We start from the raw sequence: 24,588 nt of genomic DNA on the forward strand, positions 1-24,588 counted from the left end.
AGCTGATAAATAGAGTTTTATTATTATTGACTAAAATAGATAAAAAACTATTCGATTAGATGAAGTGTACGAATGAAGCTGTCACAACAGATTGAGATAGAGATTTAACTTTTGACGTAGTCACGGTGGAAATTAGAAAATAAGGTGCGTCTTATCTTTTGACGTTGTTTTGATTGAATTTAGAAAATAAGGCGTGTCTTAACTTTTGATGTAGAGGGTTGAATTTAGAAAATAAGATGCGTCTTAGCTTTTGATGTTGTTTTGCTTGAATTCTGGAATTCAAGAGATTTAAAGAAAATCTTTGAAATCGAAAAGATTTGATTCTTCGGTGAATAAGGAAATTAAGATCTTTATAATTAAATATCGTGATCTGCCTCGATTACTCTGTCTGATATTTCCATTATAAATCAAACTCTTCCGTTTCATTATTCTCACCATTCATATACTTTCTTTCTTAGTCCATACATCCAAAAGATTGTGAAATGCTTATTCCCGTTCTAATCCTTGATGTTTTCTTAATTATCATTTCTGTCATCCTTCTTTTCAATCTTCTACCAGAAGAATCTGTTTACTCCTACTATTACCTTGGGATAATACTATTCTTAATTATACCATGTCTTTATATTACTATTCGTATTAATATCCACAATTTGTAATTTATGTGTTGTTATCGAGCTTTATATCTTCCCTTATACTTCGAAGTCCTTGCTTCTGTTTTCTATAATCATTGTCAACCCCAGTTAATACTCCCCTCTATTTGCTGCGATTTATACTCCAATTTCTATTTCGGAGCTTTGTCCCTTCGTTTCTTCTTCTTGCAATTGGGCATCTCTTGTAATGGTCCAGAATTTGCAGATACAAGTTTCAGAATGAACATTGTTAATGTCCTAAGAAAGAAACGGTAATAGCACAATTTGACTTGTCAAATTACCAGAATTTGAGGAAAGATAGGACTATCAAGAAAAATATGTTCTTGATATGTTTATAGATTAGACAGAACGTAAGAGTCGTGTAACATAGCACATGATGACGTTATAATCTGTGAATCATCACATTCCATTTAGAAACTCAGCATGACTTACTGTAATATAATCACGTTGATCAAGTGTCATTATATTATACTAACTCATGCATCAATTTCCAACACTACTTCAAAAACATTTATAATTTAAACTTGAAAGTTTACAGAATATAGAAACTAACAGTTTCTATATCATGTAACACTGATAGCACGAAGAGATAATTAATATCGGAAGAGAATATTTATGAAGATATCTTCATAAATATTGAGGATATTTATAATGAAAGATACGATGATATCTTGGAATTTCTAATATCGAAGGATGATAGAGAAGATTCATCTGTAAGGGTTTAGATTCAGAAGTAAGGCGTTCGCTAAAAGTTTCATCAGATACAGAATCATCAGGATTCTTTATGTACAAGTTTAGTCCTTGTGATTTGTTTAGAGTCAATCTGTTTTCCAGTTCCAACCTTTCTGAGCTTTTCCAACATACTATTCTTTATCATGAACTTCCGATGATTAAGGTAGTTTACGGTTGTCTACGGTTTCTGCTGCTTCATTCAACTTTTTCAACATTCAGAGTATTGATTTGTAGACTGAGTGCTTTTCAGGATTTCAGATGAAAGATCATAATTCTAAGAGATGAATATTATACATATAACTGTTGATGTAGATATACTGTGAGTTTTCAAAGTACTGATTACTGATTCCCGGTAATTGGTATGTCAGTTCTCGTTACAAGATGCGAATGAGTACATGATGAGACTTCAATAGATAAATATAGTGATTTGTCAAAGAGATTTAAGTCAATGAGCGACGAGATTGCTGGTATATCTGCTGGTAATATGGTGGAATATAAAAGGTTCCCCGGTAACAATAAAAGAGCACGCATATATATCAAGGTTATAATAAGGTTGTTTCGAACAAAAAAAAAATCGAAGTTGTCTTGCTGGAGCTGTGACAAAATTTGTTAATTTGGAAAGGGATTGCAAAGTTATTTTGGGTAATAATAACACTAAGAAATTAGCATAGCTACGTTTTAAACGTTTGCTCAGTTTCCGAGAGTTTTTCAGGTGCATAACTATATGCATCAATCTTTTCTTCCGTAGGTAAAGTGTGGTCAGTTCATCCTCTCGCCTGAGGTGTTTTCAAGAATTTTGAAAAGTTTGAACATAGATTGTAATCGTCCAGATACAAATGAGGTTTAAGATGAAATCAAGTGGCAAACTTGAAGAATTGTTTAGTTTCATATGTTATAAACAATATTTTAATTCATTTTAATTGTCCAGTGTTGGTAATCCATAGTTGATAGTCCACAGTTAACAGTCCAAAAATTCATATATAGTTTATAATATTCGAATTAATTAATATGTATCGTGACCCGTATTCGTCTCAGACTCGATCACAACTCAAAGTATATATATTATTATAGAATCAACCTCAACCCTGTATAGAGAACTCGATCATTACTGCATATAGAGTATCTATGGTTATTCCAAATAATATATATATATATATATATATATATATATATATATATATATATATATATATATATATATATATATATATATATATATATATATATATATATATATATATATATATGCGTCGATATGATATGTCAAAACCTTGTATACGTGTCCCGATATTTAAAGTGCGTAAAATAAATACAGAAATTAAATGACAATAAATAAAATTGCGAGAATGTAAATTGCGATAATTAAATTACGATAAATAAAATTTAATCAGTTAGCTAGGAACAATTAGCTAGGAACAGTTAGCGTGGATTCTTAACACAATTTCTCATAGTTAATTAGTCTATTTCTAACAAATTTTATTTTGTCATATGTTTTCTTCATTATGCCACTTGTTGGATTCTGATAGGTCAAAATCCGAATATGAAATTGAATAAAAATGGTTATTCTGCGGTGAACGGATACGTATATCGGTGATTGTAAGTAAGATAGTAAATGACTGTTGAATCAGATTCGAAGAATGTACAGTATAACTTATTAATGTGAAATCTAAATATTCCTCGGGTATTACCTATCCGTTAAAATATTTTCACCATTAACAGTTTGTACGAAAGAATTTTTAATTACAATCTTTATGAAAATATATATACATATATATTTTCTTCAGATGTAATTATGGATTTAATGAGTCAATATGATATTAAACTCATTTGATTTACTGTTAGAACTAAGATACATAATCTATAAAACATTAGAGATTACATAATCGCCATGTCGAACGAAGATAAAATAGATAGAACGATACGTAGGACGATGATTATGCTCATCGTACAGAATGTGATATTGAGGCAAGGATTGTTGATGATACAGGTGCTGTTACTGATGGTACTGTTGGTGTCGGTGATGTTGCTGAAGCTGGTAAGTTTTGCACCATGTTCTCCAAATTGATTACTCGAGCGCGAAGCTCGTTGACTTCTTCGATTACTCCGGGATGATTGTCGATCGGAACGAGCGGATGAATAAGGTTTAGAATCTGAGTTATGATATAGTCGTGGCGAGATATTCGGGAAATGAGAGTGAAAATGGTGTTACGAACAGGTTCGCCGATAAGTGCTTCAGGTTCTTTGCCAAAAGGTGAATTCGGTTAGTGGAAGGGATCACCTTCTGCGCGTCTCCATTGATTAAGTCGACTACGACTCCATCAAATGAATTGGGGATGGATGATTGGTTGATTCATTCTAGTGACGTTACTTCCGGAGCTTAAATGACTATCCATTCGGAATAACTGTCGAGATAACTATCGGAATAGCTGTCGGAATCTGAGGGACTCGAACTAGTTGAAGGATTCATCTCGTACAATCAGATGAAGGATTTTCGATAAGAAATAGATTATAGGATGTAGATAAGTATCTTGCAATACATAATTTACATATGCATTTGTAATACTAAAATCTCATAAGTTACGGAGGAATCTACAGAAGATGTCAGGCAAAGTCTACAGTAACAGATACGCTAAGATATGAATTAGCAGATACACTAAGATACGAATTTTTGTCTATACACTATTCATGCAATCATTGCAGTAGGATGTGTCTAGATTAAGAATGATAAGCATGAAATTTTCTAAGGATGATAAGCAGATGATTTCCGACTAGAAATGATAAGCAAAACTTTTGACATGCAGACACGGTCGAAGTCCAGACTCACTAATGCATCTAAACAACTACTAGTTAGACACTCTAATGCAAGACCTGGTTCGCTAAGACCACCGCTCTGATACCAACTGAAAGGACCCATCCTAATCCATCCGGACGAAATCCATATCGATTATAAACGATTCACAACAGTTGATTACATCGCGAGGTACTTGACCTCTATATGATACATTTTACAAACATTGTATTCGTTTTTGAAAAGACAATATTTAATTACATCGAAAGTTGACAGGCATGCATACCATTTCATAATATATTCAACTATAATTGACTTAATAATAATCTTGATGAACTCGACGACTCGAATGCAACATCTGTTGAAATATGCCATGAATGACTCCAGGTAATATCTATAAAATGAGCAAATGCACAGCGGAAGATTTCTTTCGTACCTGAGAATAAACATGCTTTCAAGTGTCAACCAAAAGGTTGGTGAGTTCATTGGTTTATGATAAATAATCATTTCATAATTTTAATAGACCACAAGATTTCATATTTCCATTTCTCATAAATATACATCCCATGCATAGAGACAAAAATATCATTCATATGGATTGAACACCTGGTAACCGACATTCACAATATGCATTTAAGAATATCCCCATCATTCCGGGATCCTCCATCGGACATGATATAAATTTCAAAGTACTAAAGCATCCGGTACTTTGGATGGGGCTTGTTGGGCCCGATAGATCTATCTTTAGGGTTCGCGTCAATTAGGGTGTCTGTTCCCTAATTCTTAGATTACCAGACTTAATAAAAAGGGGCATATTCAATTCGATAATTCAACCATAGAATGTAGTTTCGATTACTTGTGTCTATTTCGTAAAACAGTTATAAAAGCAGCGCATGTATTCTCAGCCCAAAAATATAAAGGGTAAAAAAGGCAAATGAAACTCACCTAATATATTTTGTAGTAAAAATACATATAACGACATTGAACAACTGAACAATGCAGGGTTGGCCTCGGATTCACGAACCTATATTATTCATATATATATTAAAACATATACTGGAAATCACATAATTTTATTTATTAATGTATGTTATTTAGGTAATTGTAGTTATATAATATTCATATTAAACTTCGTTTAAAAAAATCATATATTTATATTATATCTTAACTTATGTGTTATATATATATATATATATATATATATATATATATATATATATATATATATATATATATATATATATATATATATATATATATCTAAAATGATTATTGTAGTTATATTAGTATATATATATATATAGTATTATATTAAAAATACCTAATCTGTTATATGTAGTCATATATATAATGACAATATGTTTTTCATATACTTATATGGAATATCAATATATTAGTAGTATATATAATAGGTGTGTTTTTGTGTACAAAATATTTATTGGTCAAAAATAATAGTTTTGATATTAATATTTTACTAGTAAAAATAATAATAACTTTATTAATAATGAAAATATTAATAATAATAATGATATTCGTTAATAATGATACTCATGTTATTAATAATTATAATAATCTTAATAACTATCACCATGACATTAATACTAATACTAATATTAATGGAAATAATAATAAATTATATTATTTTCATACTAATAAAGATAACAATAGTCATAATCTTAATGATAATAATAATAATTATAATTGTATTTATAATTATGATAATAATAAAAAGTAATTAATATTTATTAGTAACACTAATAATAATGATAACTACAATACTTAGTAATAATACTAATAATTAATAATAACAATAATAATCATAACATTAATAACATAATAATAATGAAAATGATAATAAAAATAATAATACTAATTAATATGTGACTACCTTCAAGAAAAATAAGCCCTTTTTTAAAAAAGTTGCCTCGTACGAGGTTCGAACTCGCGACCACGCGTTAACCCGAGACTCACTTAAACCACTTAACCGAATCCGCTTTACTGAATTTATACCCAACCAGATTTTTATTTAACTCATTTCCTCCTGTTTCCAAGTTCCTCCATTCAGCTTTTATATATAAAAAAAATACGCCATGTAGGGATCAAACCCTCGACCTCTAGCTTACCACATCACTGCCTTACCATTCCTTCTACCTTGCTTATCTGACTAAAATCCAGTATATGTTTTATTTAACCTATTATTTTTGTGTTCCATCTTCTTCCTCATAAACTCAAATGGTCCAACCAACAACAATAATCAAAATAACTAAATCGTGACTTCATTAAGAACTTGTACAATCAGGGGAAAAAAATATATATATAAATTGGATAAAAAAAAATTTTTAAAAAAAAATATACAGCCTGCTGCTGCGTTCGGAATTAACGAAGAAAAAAAATAAGTTTGATTTCAAGAGCGTTTTAGGCAAAGGTTAAAACACGAAATATATTCCAAATCGATCCTAAAAACTTTCCAAATCCCCAATTGATCTTAAATCGTAACAGGTATCACGAATTTGAGTGAAGAACAATAAGTTTGACTTTTTAAATAAAAACTTTGACTTCGAAATTAAACATCAATTGAAGAAATTAAGGTTCGAAAACTTACAGATAGATTACTTAAATCAGTCTCAACAACACTGCAATATTATATTTTGGAGATTGGTCCGAGATTGAGATATGGATTAAAATGGGTAGCGAACAAGATAAAGAAAAGAAAAAAAAATATAGTTCAGTGAGTTTATCTCTGAATAGCAGCAGATGAAATACATGTTGCCATTAAATGATTGAGATAACAATTCAATTGATCAGGGTTGATTGGTGGTACACGACAGAAGGTCACGGACGAACAGGAGGATAAAGAGAAAAAAAAAACAGATGCTGACTAAAAAAACACTCGTATATATATATATATATATATATATATATATATATATATATATATATATATATATATATCTACAATTATATTTATATCTGTAATAATCCAGCAGTTATATATCTGTTTATATATATATATATATATATATATATATATATATATATATATATATATATATATATATATATATATATATATATATATATATATATATATATATATATATATATATGTATATATTTATATATGTATACTATCTATATATTTGTATTCATATCACAATTAATTTTAATACAATAATAATAATACTAAATGTAATAATACTAATAATAATAATAGAATTGTAGTAATAATAGTAATAATGTCATAATAATAATTAAATTTACTACTAATTATAATAATAATGATACTAACAATGATTATAATAATATTAGTAATATTAATAACAATAAACAAATTAAATATATCAAGTTTTATATCTATATATTATATTAAAATATTAATATTCATAATTCTGATATTAATATTAATATTGATATTTATTTTATTAATAATAATAAAAGTAGTAATATCATTATTATCAATTATATAATATTTAATGTTTGTATAATATATATTATATATATTTAATGTTTATGTATTTTAATAATATCCATATAGTAATAATTATGTATAGACATTATATATATTTTCAAACTACTATATATAATTATGTTTTTAAATATCAAGTTTTATTACTTGGATAAATATATTAATTGTATATATTGAAACAATTAAATCCCAAAATTTATACATTTAATACTTTGTTAACGTTGACCAATTATGTTCGAAATCCTTTATATTGAATATAACTTACGTAACAAAATTTAGTCAATTTTAAATTATCTTTCATCATAACTAAATCACATAATAGTTCATTAATGTATTTAATTTAGTATGTATGATTATTTACATATATAATTATCTATATATACATTTCCGCTTATAATTTAAAGGTTCGTGAATCGTCGAACATAGTCACAGGGTAAATGATTCTATTAAAATGGTTCGAAAATTTTGAGACTCAACATTACAGACTTTGCTTAACGTATCGAAATCATAATTAGATTAGGTTTACATTTGGTCGGAAATTCCTGGGTCATCACATATTCTATCTACTCGCTCAGCATACAGCTTGGCTTTCTTTTTATCATACTTGATCATGAACTTAGCATTTCTTTTCAGGGTAGCCCTTTTATATTCTTCAATGCTGATCAGATCATCATCAATTTCACGCTTATCAGGAGTGAGGGTTCGCCTACGCTCCATTTTTAGTATTTTTAGAGCAGCATAGGCCCCAAACTTAGCGTTGAAAGCAGCATCTAATTCCTGCTGTCTCTTCTGATGTCTCTCTATTTTTCTTTTCAATCTCTTCTGATGTCTCTCCATTTTTCTTTTCAATTTACGTTCAATGGTTTGAGAGACAACAAAAGATTCAGCAACAGCCAATTCAGAAACGTCATTGGGCTTACTGCCAGAACCAATATCATCCACTGATGTGGCAGACACACTGGGTTGAGATTCACCAGCTGTCTGTACACCAGCTTCAGTATGAGCTGTAGAGACCTGTCCTAATCCATCCGGACGAAGTCCATATCGATTATAAACGATTCACAATAGTTGATTACATCGCGAGGTATTTGACCTCTATATGATACATTTTACAAACATTGCATTCATTTTTAAAAGACAAACATTCTTTTCATCGAAAGTTGACATTATGCATACCATTTCATAATACATCCAACTATATTTGACTTAATAATAATCTTGATGAACTCAACGACTCGAATGCAACGTCTTTCGAAATATGCCATGAATGACTTCAAATAATATCCTTAAAATGAGCTAATACACAGCGGGAGATTTCTTTCATACTTGAGAATAAACATGCTTTAAAGTGTCAACCAAAAGGTTGGTGAGTTCATTAGTTTAACATAAATAATCATTTCCATCATTTTAATAGACCACGAGATTTTCATTTTCAGTTCTCATAAATATACGTCCCATGCATAGAGACAAAAATATCATTCATATGGATTGAACACCTGGTAACCGACACTAACAAGATGCATATAAGAATATCCCCAATCATTCCGGGAAATCCTTCGGACATGATATAAAACAACATCGAAGTACTAAAGCATCCGCTACTTTGGATGGGGTTCGTTAGGCCCAATAGATCTATCTTTAGGATTCGCGTCAATTAGTAGACTGGTTTACTAATTCTTAGGTTACCAAATAAAAAGGGGCATATTCGGCTTCGATCATTCAACCATATAATGTAGTTTCGATTACTTGTGTCTATTTCGTAAAACATTTATAAAATTTGCGCATGTATTCTCAGCCCAAAAATATAAAGGGTAAAAAGGCAAATGAAACTCACAATACTGTATTTTGTAGTAAAAATACATATGACGATATTGAACAATGCAGGGTTGGCCTTGGAATCACGAACCTATATTATTCATATATATATATATATATATATATATATATATATATATATATATATATATATATATATATATATATATATATATATATATTAATACATATTCGTAATTGAGCAATTTCATATATTATAACCTTATATATTATATATTTAATTTTTATATATGTTTAAAAAATAGTTATTATATATATATATATATATATATATATATATATATATATATATATATATATATATATTCTAAAAGTACTTGATTTGTTATGTAGGAATATTTATAATAAGATTGTTAATATAAATAATTTCTTACTTTTATGTAATATTACTTATAAGTATATTTTTAATTCGTAATAATATTAATAATAGTTGTATTTGATAGTAATGGTAATATATATAAAAAAAATAACATTACATATAATAATTATAATAAGAATCATAGTAATAATAATAATAATGATATTAGCAGTAAAAATGATAATAATAATAATAATAATAATAATAATAATAATAATAATAATAATAATAATAATAATAATAATAATAATAATAATAATAATAATAATAATAATAATAATAATAATAATAATAATAATAATAATAATAATAATAATAATAATAATAATAATAATAATAATAATAATAATAATAATAATAATAATAATAATTATTATTATTATTATTATTATTATTATATAGTTGTAATGATAACAAAATAACAATTTTTGTAAAAGTGATAATAAGTTTTAATAATAACAATACTAATAATGATAATAATACTTGAGTTAATAATAATAGTAATAATATTACTAAAAATGGTACAAATACTAATATTTACGAAAATAATAATAAGTTGTATTATTTTGTTAATAATTATAATAATAATATTCATAATCGTAAAAAAAAATGATAATTATACTAAAATGATAAAATTAATAATACTAATACTAATATTAATAATAATCATAATAGTAGTAATGGTAATAAGAATTTTAATACTTAAGTATGCTTATAATACTAATAATAATAATAATCATAATAATAACAATAACAATAACAATAACAATAACAATAACAATAACAATAACAATAACAATAATAATAATAATAATAATAATAATAATAACAATAATAATAATAATAATAATAATAATAATAATAATAATAATAATAATAATAATAATAATAATAATAATAATAATAAGAACAATAATAAGAATAAAGATTCTTGACATTAAAAACTACCTCATACGGCCTTTAAAAAAATAGTTGCTACCCACCGGGCTCGAACCCGAGACCTCACGCTCACCCGACATCCTCCTAAATCGTTACACTGCTGTGTATTTTTCTGATTAATCTCACTTCCAAATAATTATAACCCGTATCCTCTATTTCTATTCCTCCTTCTTCTCTATTCGGCCAAGTCTCAGAACAAACCAAATCGCGTTTTACTAATTTGAGTTAAGACTTGATTTTTAAATTATAATCGACTGGAAGTAGGGTTTTTAATTATCAGTCAAACTAAAAAAAATTAAATAACAGAAAAACAGTCGCGAAGAACAAAAACAACTTCAAACATCAAAATCATTTCCACATTCATAAAATTGAGTTGTCAGTTTAATTTAAGTTTTAAAAATCGAAACAAAACCAATTAAAAATGTGTTTGAATTTATATTACAGAAAGAGAAAAAAAAATAAACAAAATAGTCATTACAGCTTTTTTTTATATAAACAAGAACTCAAACTCTGATTTTGATTTTGAGGATGTTTTAGGCAAAGTTTATAACATGAAAAAGGTTGTAAACGACTCATAGAAACTATATGATTCAACAATTGATCCTAAAACATCAACCTGAACTTGAATTTGACGATGAACAACAAGTTTGACTTTTTAAAAATCACACTTTGACTCCAAAATTAGATCTCGATAGTAAAAGTTGGACTTTGAAACTTTCCAGATAGCTTGAATGAAGTATTTCTGACAATTCTGCATTAACACTTTCTGAAATTGATTGAAAAATCAAGATTTTTGGAAAATCACCCAAGAACAGGGCAGAACCTGATGTTCATTGCTTTTTTCGATTAATTTGATTAATTTAGAAGTTGTTAAGGAGTTCTGTAAGTTGTGAATGAAAATGTGAGTCTTCTCATATCAATTAACAACTGGATTGAATTATATAAAGACTTATGTCGATAATTTATTAAATTAGATACAGAAAAATAAATATAAAAAATAAGAGGGGAAAGAGATTGCTAACGAATTTTGTAGGTATTAGAGATTTAGATTCGATTCTTATGTACTAGAATGGATTAAGACTGCTAACAAATTAGAGACAAAACAAGAAAGAAAAACAGTACGATTGTGATGCACATAGAAAATCGATTCGTTATATAATTTTATTTATAATTAATGTTTATATTAATAATTAGTGAATATAAGTAAATATATTAATAATAATAAATAAATAAAATACTGATAATTATTATAATAGAAAATAATACTAAAAATATTACTAATCAAAATAATCATACGAATAATAATGATAGAAATAATAATAATAATAATAAATATAATAAATGATAATTTTAATTACTAATAATATTTAAATCATATTTAGATTATAATTTTAATAATACTTATATTTTTAACTTTTGTTTTGATAAACATACTTTAGAATTATTAGAATTTTAAATTATATCAATATTAATAATAATAGGGTTAACAATACTAATACTGATATTAATATTTAAAAATATTGAAAGTAACTATAACAATTATATTTAATTCTATTTTTAACCCGTAATCAAACTTAATATTACATATTATTAATTATGACATTATAATATCATATATATAACATTAATATTTATATATATTACAATATATATATTTATATAACATTAATTATGTAAAGAAAATATATATGTTTACATATTGATTTATTTTAATCACATCTTTATTATTTTATATATTATCTTACATATTCAATTCAAATGATTAAATTGTTTTCTATTATTTCGAATTATTATATATATACTTATGTTTATATATATATATATATATATATATATATACACACACAATTGTTCATGAATCGTCAGGAGTGGTCAAAGTCAGATGATTTCATAAAATAGTTCAAAAATTTTGAGACTCGGTTTAAAAGACTTTGCTTATCGTGTCAAGAACATATAAAGATTAAGTTTAATTTTGGTCGAAAATTTCCGGGTCGTCACAGTACCTACCCGTTAAAGAAATTTCGTCCCGAAATTTGAGTGAGGTCGTCATGGTTAACGATAATAATGTTTTCATGATGGATACAAGTTGATATATAGATTTTTATCATCATAGAGTAATATGGATAAAACAATTCGATTATTAGAAGAGCATGAATGAAGCGATCACAAAATAGTGAAATGAGAAAGATAAGTTTCATCATACTTTTGACTAGTCATGGTTGAATTTAGAAAATAAGGTTCGTCTTAACTTTTGACGTCGTCTTGGTTGAATTCTAGAATTCAAGTGATTTAAAAAAAATCTTGGAAATCTATAAGATCTGATTCTTCGGGATTTATGGAAATTAAGATCTTTATAATTAAATACGATGATCTGCCTCGATTACTCTGTCTGATAATCCCATTATAAATTAAACTCTTTCATTCCATTATCCTCACCATTCCTATATTGTCTTTCTTAATCCATATATCCAAAAGATTGTGAAAATGCTTAATCCAGTTGTAATCCTTGATATTTTCTTAATTATCATTTTTGTCATTCTTCTTTTGAATCTTCCACCATAAAAATCTGTTTACTTCTAATATTACCTTGGGGTGATACAATTCTTAATTATACCGTGTCTTTATATTGCTATTCGTATTAATATCCACGGTTTGTAACCTCTGTGTTGTTATTGGGCTTTATATTTTCTCTTATATTTTGGAGCTCTTTGCCTTTTTATTATCTTCTCGATCTCTAGTAAAGCGAGTATCGGTCCAGAATTCGTAAGTATGGAATTTCGGCTAAACATCATGTTCTAAATAAGAAAGAATGTATTATCACGATTTGATTTGTCAAATTACCAGAATCACTGAGAATAGAACTATCAAGAATACATTTTCTTGATATGTTCAGAAGTTAAGCAGAATGAAAGAGCTATGTAACATGGCACATGATGACGTTATGATCTGTGAATCATCATGTTCCAATAGAAACTCAGCATGACTTACTATAATATAATCACGTTGATCAAGTGTCATTATATTATACTGATTCATGCATCAATTTCTTTACATTTCTCCAGAATTCATTCATAAATTAAATTTAAATTTTACAGAAGTTTTCAATATAATGAAACATAGGAAGCACGAAGAGATATATAATTTCGGACGAGAATATTTATGAAAAATATCCTCAGAAATATCGAAGATATTTATGATGATATTTTGGAATTTCCAAGTTCAAAGGTTGATTAAGAAAAATTTTTCGCAAGATTTTAACATGACTTCGGAACAAGATATTCTCTAAAGATTTCAACGGATCCAGAATTACCTGGATTCTTTGAATATAGGGTATGGTCCTTGTATTTGTCCTTGGTCTCCTTCGTGGTTAGCTCAATCCATTTTCCAGTTCCAACTTTTCTAAGCTTTTCCAACATACTATCCTTTATCATCAAACTTTCGATGATTAAGGTCATTTACGGTTGTCTACGGTTTCTGCTGCTTCATTCAGCTTTTTCAACATTCAGAGTATTGATTCGTAGGCTGGGTGCTTTTCAGAATTTCAGAATGGAAGATCATAATTCTAAGAGATGAATGTTATACATACAACTGTTGATGTAGACATACTGTGAGTTTTCAAAGTACTGATTATTGATTCCCGGTAATTGGTATGGCAGTTCTCGTTACAAAATGCAGATGAGTATATGATAGGGTTTCAATGAATAAATATAATGATTTATCAGAGAGATTTAAGCCAAGAAGCATCGAGGTTGTTGGTACGTCTGCTGGTAATATGGTGGAATATAAAAGAATTCTCCAGTATCAAAAGGGTAATAGTATATATCAGGATTATAGTAAGACTACTTCGAATGAAAAGTCGAAGTTGGCTTGTTAGAGCTGTGACAAAATTGGCTACTTTGAAAAGGGATCGCAAAGTTATTTTTGCTAATAAATGCCAAAGGATCTGACGCGGCTACGTGTTAAACTTTTACTCAGTTGTCGAGAGTTTCTCAGGTGCATAACTATATGCATAAATCTTTCCTTCCGTAGATGAAGTGCGGTTGATTCATCCTATCGATTGAGGTGTTTTCAAGAATCATGAAAGGTTTGAACGCAGATTGTAATCGTCAAGATATAAATGGGGTTTAAGATGAAATCAAGTGGCAAACTTGAAGGAATGTTTAGTTTCATATGTTATAATCAATATTTTAATTCATTTTAATTGTCCAATGTTGGCAGTTCACAGTCAATAGTCCACAGTTAACAGTTCAATAATTCATATATAGTTTAATATATAATATTCGAATTAATTAATATGTATCGTGACCCGTGTACATGTCTCAGACTCGATCATAACTCAAACTATATATATTATTGTAGAATCAACCTCAACCATGTATAGCGAACTCGATCATTACTGCATATAGAGTGTCTATGGTGATTCCAAATAATATATATAGATGTGTCGATATGATATGTCAAAACCTTGTATACGTGCCCCGATATTTAAAGTGCGTAAAATAAATAACAGAAATTAAATGACGATAAATTAAATGCGTAAAGTAAATAACAGAAATTAAATGACGATAGATAAAATTGCGATAATTAAATTGCGATAAATAAACTGCGATAAATAAAATGTAATCAGTTAGCTAGGAACAGTTAGCTAGGAACAGTTAGCATGGATTCTTAACAAAATTCCTCATAGTTAATTTGTTTGTTTCTAACAAATTTTATTTTGTCAAATGTTTTCTTCATTATGCCACTTGTTGGATTCTGATATATCAAAATCCAAATATGAAATTGGATGAATATGGTTATTCTGTGGTGAACGGATTTGTATATCGGTGGATGTAAGTAGGATAGTAAACGACTGTTAAATCAGCTTCGAAGAATGTACATTGTAACTTATTAATGTGAAATCTGAATATTCCTCGGGTATTACCTACCCGTTAAAATATTTTCACAATTAACACTTTGTACGAAAGAATTTTTAATTACAATCTTTATGAAAACATATATACATATATATTTTCTTCAGATGTAATCATGGATTCATTGAGTTAATATGATATTAAACTCATTTGGTTTACCGTTAGAATTAGAATACTTAATCTCTAAAACATTTAGAGATTACTTAATCGCCATGAAGAACGAAGATAATCGATGTAGAACGATACGTAGAATGATGATTATACTCGAGGTACAGAATGAGATGTTGAGGCATGTAGAACGATGATTATACTCGAGGTACAGAATGAGATGTTGAGGCATGGATTGTTGATGGTACTGGTGCTGTTACTGTTGGTACTGTTGGTGCCGGTGATGTTGCTGAAGCTGGTAAGTTTTGCACCATATTCTCCAAATTGATTACTCGAGCGCGAAGTTCGTTGACTTCTTCTATTATTCCGGGATGATTGTCGGTCAGAACGAGCGGATGAATAAGGTTTTGAATTTGAGATAGAATATAATCGTGGCGAGATACTCTGGAAATGAATGTGAGAATGGTGTTTCGAATAGGTTCGCCGATAAGTGCTTCATGTTCTTTGCCAAGAGTACAGGTTGGTGGGTGGAAAGGATCGCCTTCCTCTTTTCTCCCTAGGTTAAGTCGACTACGAACCCATCAGATGAATTAGGGATGGTTGATTGGTTGATTCATTCTGGTGACGCTGCTTCCGGAGTTTAGGTGAATATCCATGTCGGAATAGCTGTCGGAATAACTATCGGAATAGCTATTGGAATCTGAGGGACTCGATCTAGTTGAGGGATTCATCTCGTACGATCAGATGAAGGATTTTCGATAAGAAATAGATTATAGAATGTAGATTAGTACCCTACAATACATAATTTACATATGCATATATAATACTAAAATCCCATAAGTTACTGAGGAATCTACGGAAGTTGTCAGGCAAAGTCTACAGTAACAGATATGCTAAGATATGAATTAGCAGATACGCTAAGATATGAATTTTGTCTATACACTATTCATGCAATCATTGCAGTAAGATGTGTCTAGACTAAGAATGATAAGCAGGTAATTTTCTAAGGATGATAAACAGATGATTTCCGACAAAAATGATAAGCAAAACTTTTGACATGCAGACAAGGTCGAAGTCCAGACTTACTAATACATCCTAACGACTATCAGTTTGACACACTAATGCAAGACCTGGTTCACTAAGACCACCGCTCTAATACCAACTGTAGAGACCCGTCCTAATCCATCCGGACGAAGTCCATATCGATTATAAACGATTCACAATAGTTGATTACATCGCGAGGTATTTGACCTCTATATGATACATTTTACAAACATTGCATTCATTTTTAAAAGACAAACTTTCTTTTCATCGAAAGTTGACATTATGCATACCATTTCATAATACATCCAACTATATTTGACTTAATAATAATCTTGATGAACTCAACAACTCGAATGCAACGTCTTTTGAAATATGCCATGAATGACTTCAAATAATATCCTTAAAATGAGCTAATGCACAGCGGAAGATTTCCTTCATACCTGAGAATAAACATGCTTTAAAGTGTCAATCAAAAGGTTGGTGAGTTCATTAGTTTAACATAAATAATCATTTCCATCATTTTAATAGACCACAAGATTTTCATTTTCAGTTCTCATAAATATACGTCCCATGCATAGAGACAAAAATATCATTCATATGGATTGAACACCTGGTAACCGACATTAACAAGATGTATATAAGAATATCCCCTATCATTCCGGGAAATCCTTCGGACATGATATAAAACAACATTGAAGTACTAAAGCATCCACTACTTTGGATGGGGTTCGTTAGGCCCAATAGATCTATATTTATGATTCACGTCAATTAGTAGACTGGTTTACTAATTCTTAGGTTACCAAGTAAAAAGGGGCATATTCGGCTTCGATCATTCAACCATATAATGTAGTTTCGATTACTTGTGTCTATTTCGTAAAACATTTATAAAAATTGTGCATGTATTCTCAGCCCAAAAATATAAAGGGTAAAAAGGCAAATAAAACTCACAATACTGTATTTTGTAATAAAAATACATATGACGACATTGAACAATGCAGGGTTGGCCTTGGATTCACGAACCTATATTATTCATATATATATATATATATATATATATATATATATATATATATATATATATATATATATATATATATATATATATATATATATATATATATATATATATATATATATATATATTAATACATATTCGTAATTGAGCAATTTCATATATTATAACCTTATATATATTATATATTTAATTTGTATATATGTTTAAAAATATATATATATATATATATATATATATATATATATATATATATATATATATATATATATATATATATATATATATATATATATATATATATTATAAAAGTACTTGATTTGTTATGTGGGAATATTTATAATAAGATTGTTAATATAAATAATTTCTTACTTTTATGTAATATTACTTATAAGTATATTTTTATATACGTAATAATATTAATAATAGTTGTATTTGATAGTAATGGTAATATATATAAAAAAATAACATTACATATAATAATTATAATAAGAATCATAGTAATAATAATAATAATGATATTAGCAGTAAAAATGATAATAATAATAATAATAATAATAATAATATAGTTGTAATGATAACAAAATAACAATTTTTGTAAAAATGATAATAAGTTTTAATAATAAAAATACTAATAATGATAATAATACTTGAGTTAATAATAATAGTAATAATAGTACTAAAAATGGTACAAATACTAATATTTACGAAAATAATAATAAGTTGTATTATTTTGTTAATAATTATAATAATAATATTCATAATCGTAAAAAAATGATAATTATACTAAAATGATAAAATTAATAATACTAATACTAATATTAATAATAATCATAATAGTAGTAATGGTAATAAGAATTTTAATACTTAAGTATGCTTATAATGCTAATAACAATAACAATAACAATAACAATAACAATAACAATAACAATAACAATAACAATAACAATAACAATAACAATAACAATAACAATAACAATAACAATAACAATAACAATAACAATTACAATAACAATAACAATAACAATAACAATAACAATAATAATAATAATAATAATAATAATAATAATAATAATAATAATAATAATAATAATAATAATAATAATAATAATAATAATAAAGATTCTTGACATTAAAAACTACCTCATACGGCCTTTAAAAAAATAGTTGCTACCCGCCGGGCTTGAACCCGAGACCTCACACTCACCCAACATCCTCCTAAGCTGTTACGCTGCTGTGTGTTTTTCTGATTAATCTCACTTCCAAATAATTATAACCCGTATCCTCTATTTCTATTTCTCCTTCTTCTCTACTCGGCCAAGTCTCAGAACAAACCAAATCGTGTTTTACTAATTTGTGTTAAGACTTGATTTTTAAATTATAATCGACTAGAAGTAGGGTTTTTAATTATCAGTCTAACTAAAAAAAATTAAATAACTGAAAAACAGTCGCGAAGAACAAAAACAACTTCAAACATCAAAATCAATTCCACATTCATAAAATTGAGTTGTCAGTTTAATTTAAGTTTTAAAAATCGAAACAGAACCAATTAAAAATGTGTTTGAATTTATATTACAGAAAGAGAAAAAAAACAAAATAGTCATTACAACGTTTTTTTTTATAAACAAGAACTCAAACTCTGATTTTGATTTTGAGGATGTTTTAGGCAAAGCTTATAACATGAAAAAGGTTGTAAACGACTCATAGAAACTATATGATTCAACAATTGATCCTAAAACATCAACCTGAACTTGAATTTGACGATGAACAACAAGTTTGACTTTTTAAAAATCACACTTTGACTCCAAAATTAGATCTCGATAGTAAAAGTTGGACTTTGAAACTTTCCAGATATCTTGAATGAAGTATTTCTGACAATTTTGCACTAACACTTTCTGAAATTGATTGAAAAATCAAGATTTTTGGAAAATCACCCAAGAACAGGGCAGAACCTGATGTTCATTGCTTTTTTCGATTAATTTAATTAATTTAGGAGTTGTTAAGGAGTTCTGTAAGTTGTGAATGAAAATGCGAGTCTTCTCATATCAATTAACAACTGGATTGAATTATATAAAGACTTGTGTCGATAATTTATTAAATTAGATACAGAAAAATAAATATAAAAAATAAGAGGGGAAAGAGATTGCTAACGAATTTTGTAGGTATTAGAGATTTAGATTCGATTCTTATGTACTAGAATGGATTAAGACTGCTAACAAATTAGAGACAAAACAAGAAAGAAAAACAGTACGATTGTGATGCACATAGAAAATCGATTCGTTATATAATTTTATTTATAATTATTGTTTATATTAATAATTAGTGAATATAAATAAATATATTAATAATAATAATAAATAAAATACTGATAATTATTATAATAGAAAATAATAATAAAAATATTACTAATCAAAATAATCATACTAATAATAATGATAGAAATAATAATAATAATAATAATAATAATAATAATAATAATAATAATAATAATAATAATAATAATAATAATAAATATAATAAATGATAATTTTAATTACTAATAATATTTAAATCATATTTAGATTATAATTTTAATAATACTTATATTTTTAACTTTTATTTTGATAAACATACTTTACAATTATTAGAATTTTAAATTATATCAATATTAATAATAATAGTGTTAACAATACTAATACTGATATTAATATTTAAAAATATTGAAAGTAACTATAACAATTATATTTAATTCTATTTTTAACTCGTAATCAAACTTAATATTACATATTATTAATTATGACATTATAATATCATATATATTACATTAATATTTATATATATTACAATATATATATATTTATATTACATTAATTATGTAAAGAAAATATATATGTTTACATATTTATTTATTTTAATCACATCTTTATTATTTTATATATTATCTTACATATTCAATTCAAATGATTAAATTATTTTCTATTATTTCGAATTATTATATATATACTTATGTTTATAAATATATATATATATATATATATATATATATATATATATATATATATATATATATATATATATATATATTTACACAATTGTTCGTGAATCGTCGGGAGTGGTCAAAGTCAGATGATTTCATAAAATAGTTCAAAAATTTTGAGACTCGGTTTAACAGACTTTGCTTATCGTGTCAAGAACATATAAAGATTAAGTTTAATTTTGGTCGGAAATTTTCGGGTCGTCACATGAGCGTTGCTGGGCTTAGTGCCAGTACCATCACCATCTCTCCTTTGCTGTTTAGGAGCCTTTTCATGCTCATGCTCCCCCTCAGATTGTTTTTTCTTTTTGGACTTCTTTCTAGACTTCTTCTCCCCCTTTTTGTCATCAGCAGGGGCAGAAGGGTGAGCAGGGGAGACCTGTGCATCAAGGTCACTATCGGACTGAGGAATAGCGAAAGCAAAATTATTCCAGCCAGCATCAGTAGGAGAAAGATGGGCACCAGGATCTACGCCATATTGTCTTAGGCAGAGGTTGGAAGTTCGAACTTCATTTCTAGCAACACCCATGGCCATTTGTTGGACATCAGCGCCAACATCAGCTTGAAGAGCAGCCATTCATTGCATTACCTCTACCATTTGAACATAAGCTGAGGCAGGAATCATAGTAGCCATTTGTTGTTCCAGAGAATCCAATCTCTCTGACAATACCCTATTCTCCTCATCAAGAAAGAGAATTCTGCGATTAGCAGCATTCAAATCAGCTTGAAGACGGGAAATATCCTCAATATACTCATTGTGAGAGATGACTCACTTCTTTAAATCCTCCTCCTCTTCATGTTGTTTGACAATGGCTTCCACCGCAAGATCTGCAAAGGCACATACTTGTTTGAGCTGGGCTTCAATGGATGAAGTTGTAACTTGCCCAGCTTATTGTATGGCTTCAGTCATTCTATCAACAATGGCAGAACGAATGGTGTTTTGTAGATCCAGTGTGACTTCAGTTAATGTCTTATAGACAGCCAAAGTGGAGATGGCAGCCACCTCATCAGCATTAAACTTAGTATAGCTGGTGGAGGGGCGATCACTAGCAACTAAAATAGGAGTACCTCCGTGGGGTGGTGGAGGTGGAAGGTCAGAGTCTGACTCATCACCATGATCACCATCATTTTTACCTTCACTCGAAGGTTTAGAACCACTGGTATCCTTGTCAGCATCATTATCAGCATCATCAGTGAGATCCACTGGTTTATCTTTAGAGCCAGTCACATTATCATGAATGAATGGCTCTTCCTTACCAGTACCTTTATCGGCATCACCATCAGATGAAGAAGATGATGAGGAAGAAGTTGATGAAGAAGAAGGTACTGGCAAATCAGGAAGTTTTTGCATGATAAACTTACCAGTAGTGGGATCTCTGATGAACTTGAGAGGCCTCCATGTACCAAGCCATGGAGAAGCAGCTGGAGCCATACCAAAATAGTGATAGTATGGCTGCTCATTGATCTGTTCTAAAGTGGCCAGCCTCTCATATACCTCTTCTCTTGCGGGTCGATCAAGCTGAGACAACATTTCAGTCAGCTCTTCTCTAGGTAGTTTACTGGCTGACACTAGAGCACTTTGGGGATCAATAGTCAGCTGATCCACCAGCAAGGCAACTCTGGGAGTGATGGATGCTCCCCTATAAATGAAGTTAGGTACAACTTCATCAGGATCTAGTACCTGGCACACATATGGTTGCTTCTCAGCAGAAGCAATAGCCTGAGACGAATCAGTAGTGGCAGTAGCAGAGGTACCAACATCCATAATGGGTTCCGTAGAACCAGTAGCAGCAGTAGGTGACTGTGCAGTAGTGAAGAAGCAGCATCTGTAGCACCTCTAAAGAAAGTATCCGGTGTTGAATCAGAAACCTGTAGATTACCAGCGGGATCCACAGTAATAAATTGTCTTGATTGAAGATCAGAAACATCCGAAATACTAATAGAACCAGTGTCATCCTGGTCACCACCCGTAGTAATTTCCTCAGTAACAGCAGTTGGAGGAGTAACGATGGTAAAACCAGTAACATCAATATCAAGAACCTCCTTAACAATATTACCAATGTCCTTTTCAAGTGTAGGAGGAGGTTCTATTATCATCTCCTCAACCACTACAGAATCAGTGGTTGAAACAGCAATACCAGAGACAGTAGGAGGAGTAGCAGTAATATCAGCAGTAGCTAATTCCTCATTATCAGTAAGAACAGTGGAACCAGCAACCACATTGTCTCCAGTAGAGCCAGCAGCAGTAGAGACAACAGTACTAGTATCAGCACCACCAGTAGGAAAATCAGTAGCACCAACACCAGTAGCAGAAGCAGAGAGCTCATCGGTAGAAACATTAACATCATTTTCTTGCTCCCCCTCTGCTTGTTCATCTACCCTGCTAAGAACTGAAACAAAAGAACATTTTATGTTAACAACTGTAGAACCAAATAAATTTGACTCAACAATTGCATCTGTTGTTGGTCTCTGGGGACAGACTGGTGGTTTAGTCAGCCCTTTGATTGAGATAGAGTTAGGTGTCTGTAAGTGCAGCTGTGACTCTGCTGACTCATTGGGAACACATGTTGACCCAGATAGTGTAAGAGTTCTGGCTGGTAATGATGTAGGAGTGAGACTCTTATCATGATCCAAGTAACATATTGGCTGTGTAGTATCCTGATTTGGTTCAACACGATGAGGACCCAGCTCAAGTCTGCTTTAGGGGTCAGTTATGTGCTCTGCTGGTTGTACTGTCAGCAGATGATATAGCATTAAGTTCAATTTAGAAAAATGTGGAAGTGTCTGGTTAGAAGAGTATGGGTTGCTACTCTTCTTAACACTAGTTTTAAAACCAGTCAGCTTGGGAGCCAAGGTTATACCTTTAACTCCACTTTCATTTTTCAAGTCAGCAGTTAAAATATTTTCAATTAAGTTAGAATTTTCTGCTGTTTGGTCTAGAAACGCAACAGGTTCTATAGCCACATCCTTTGCAGGAGCAGCAGTTGCGACTGGTGCAATCTCCCCTGTGGTTTTCTTAGAGCCAGCCTTTGCAGGTTTAGATTTTCCTATTACCAAGAAATAGATGAGCAAAGGATTCCAATACTAGATTTGGGTAGTCAGTATATAAGACTAGGGCTGTTCTTTATTATCAGAGAGCATTAGATTCTAATAAAACTACTGCTTTACCAGTATGTGAGATGGTGGATGTTCTAGTTGAGGTAGCTGGCTGCTTCCTACGCATAGCTGGCTTATGCTGAGAACCCTCTCCCTCAGCTGGTGCAACACCAGAGGCAGTCGATTGGTGAGCGCCACCCCGAGCAGCAAGATACTCGAGCATGCCTGGTGTTAAACCAGTATATGGAGCAGCAGGTGCATCTTTTGGCATACCCCCTTGTTTTAGAAGCATGTCATATGATTGATCAGTAATTTGCTGATAGGCTTCACCCAGCTCATTTTCAAAAACCAGGCTTAAGAACCTTGGAAAGGGGATTAAATGTGTTTGTTTAGGTGCATGCACCATCTCCCTTAGCCTCAAATAAATGTCCCCGGCATAATCAATGTTTCTGTTAAACAACAAACCATGACCAATTTTAAGCTCAAAATTTGAGCACTGGTCAAAACTTCATGATTTCTGGCTGATGCACTGGGTCAGCAGCCCAAAGAAGTAGTACCAAAGAGGTGGCATATGCTTCCTCAAAGGTGTATGAGCTATTGGTTAAGAAAACCCAATGATTTTGAGCACCTCCC

Source organism: Rutidosis leptorrhynchoides, chromosome 2, assembly GCF_046630445.1.
Source record: "Rutidosis leptorrhynchoides isolate AG116_Rl617_1_P2 chromosome 2, CSIRO_AGI_Rlap_v1, whole genome shotgun sequence".
NCBI lineage: Eukaryota > Viridiplantae > Streptophyta > Magnoliopsida > Asterales > Asteraceae > Rutidosis > Rutidosis leptorrhynchoides.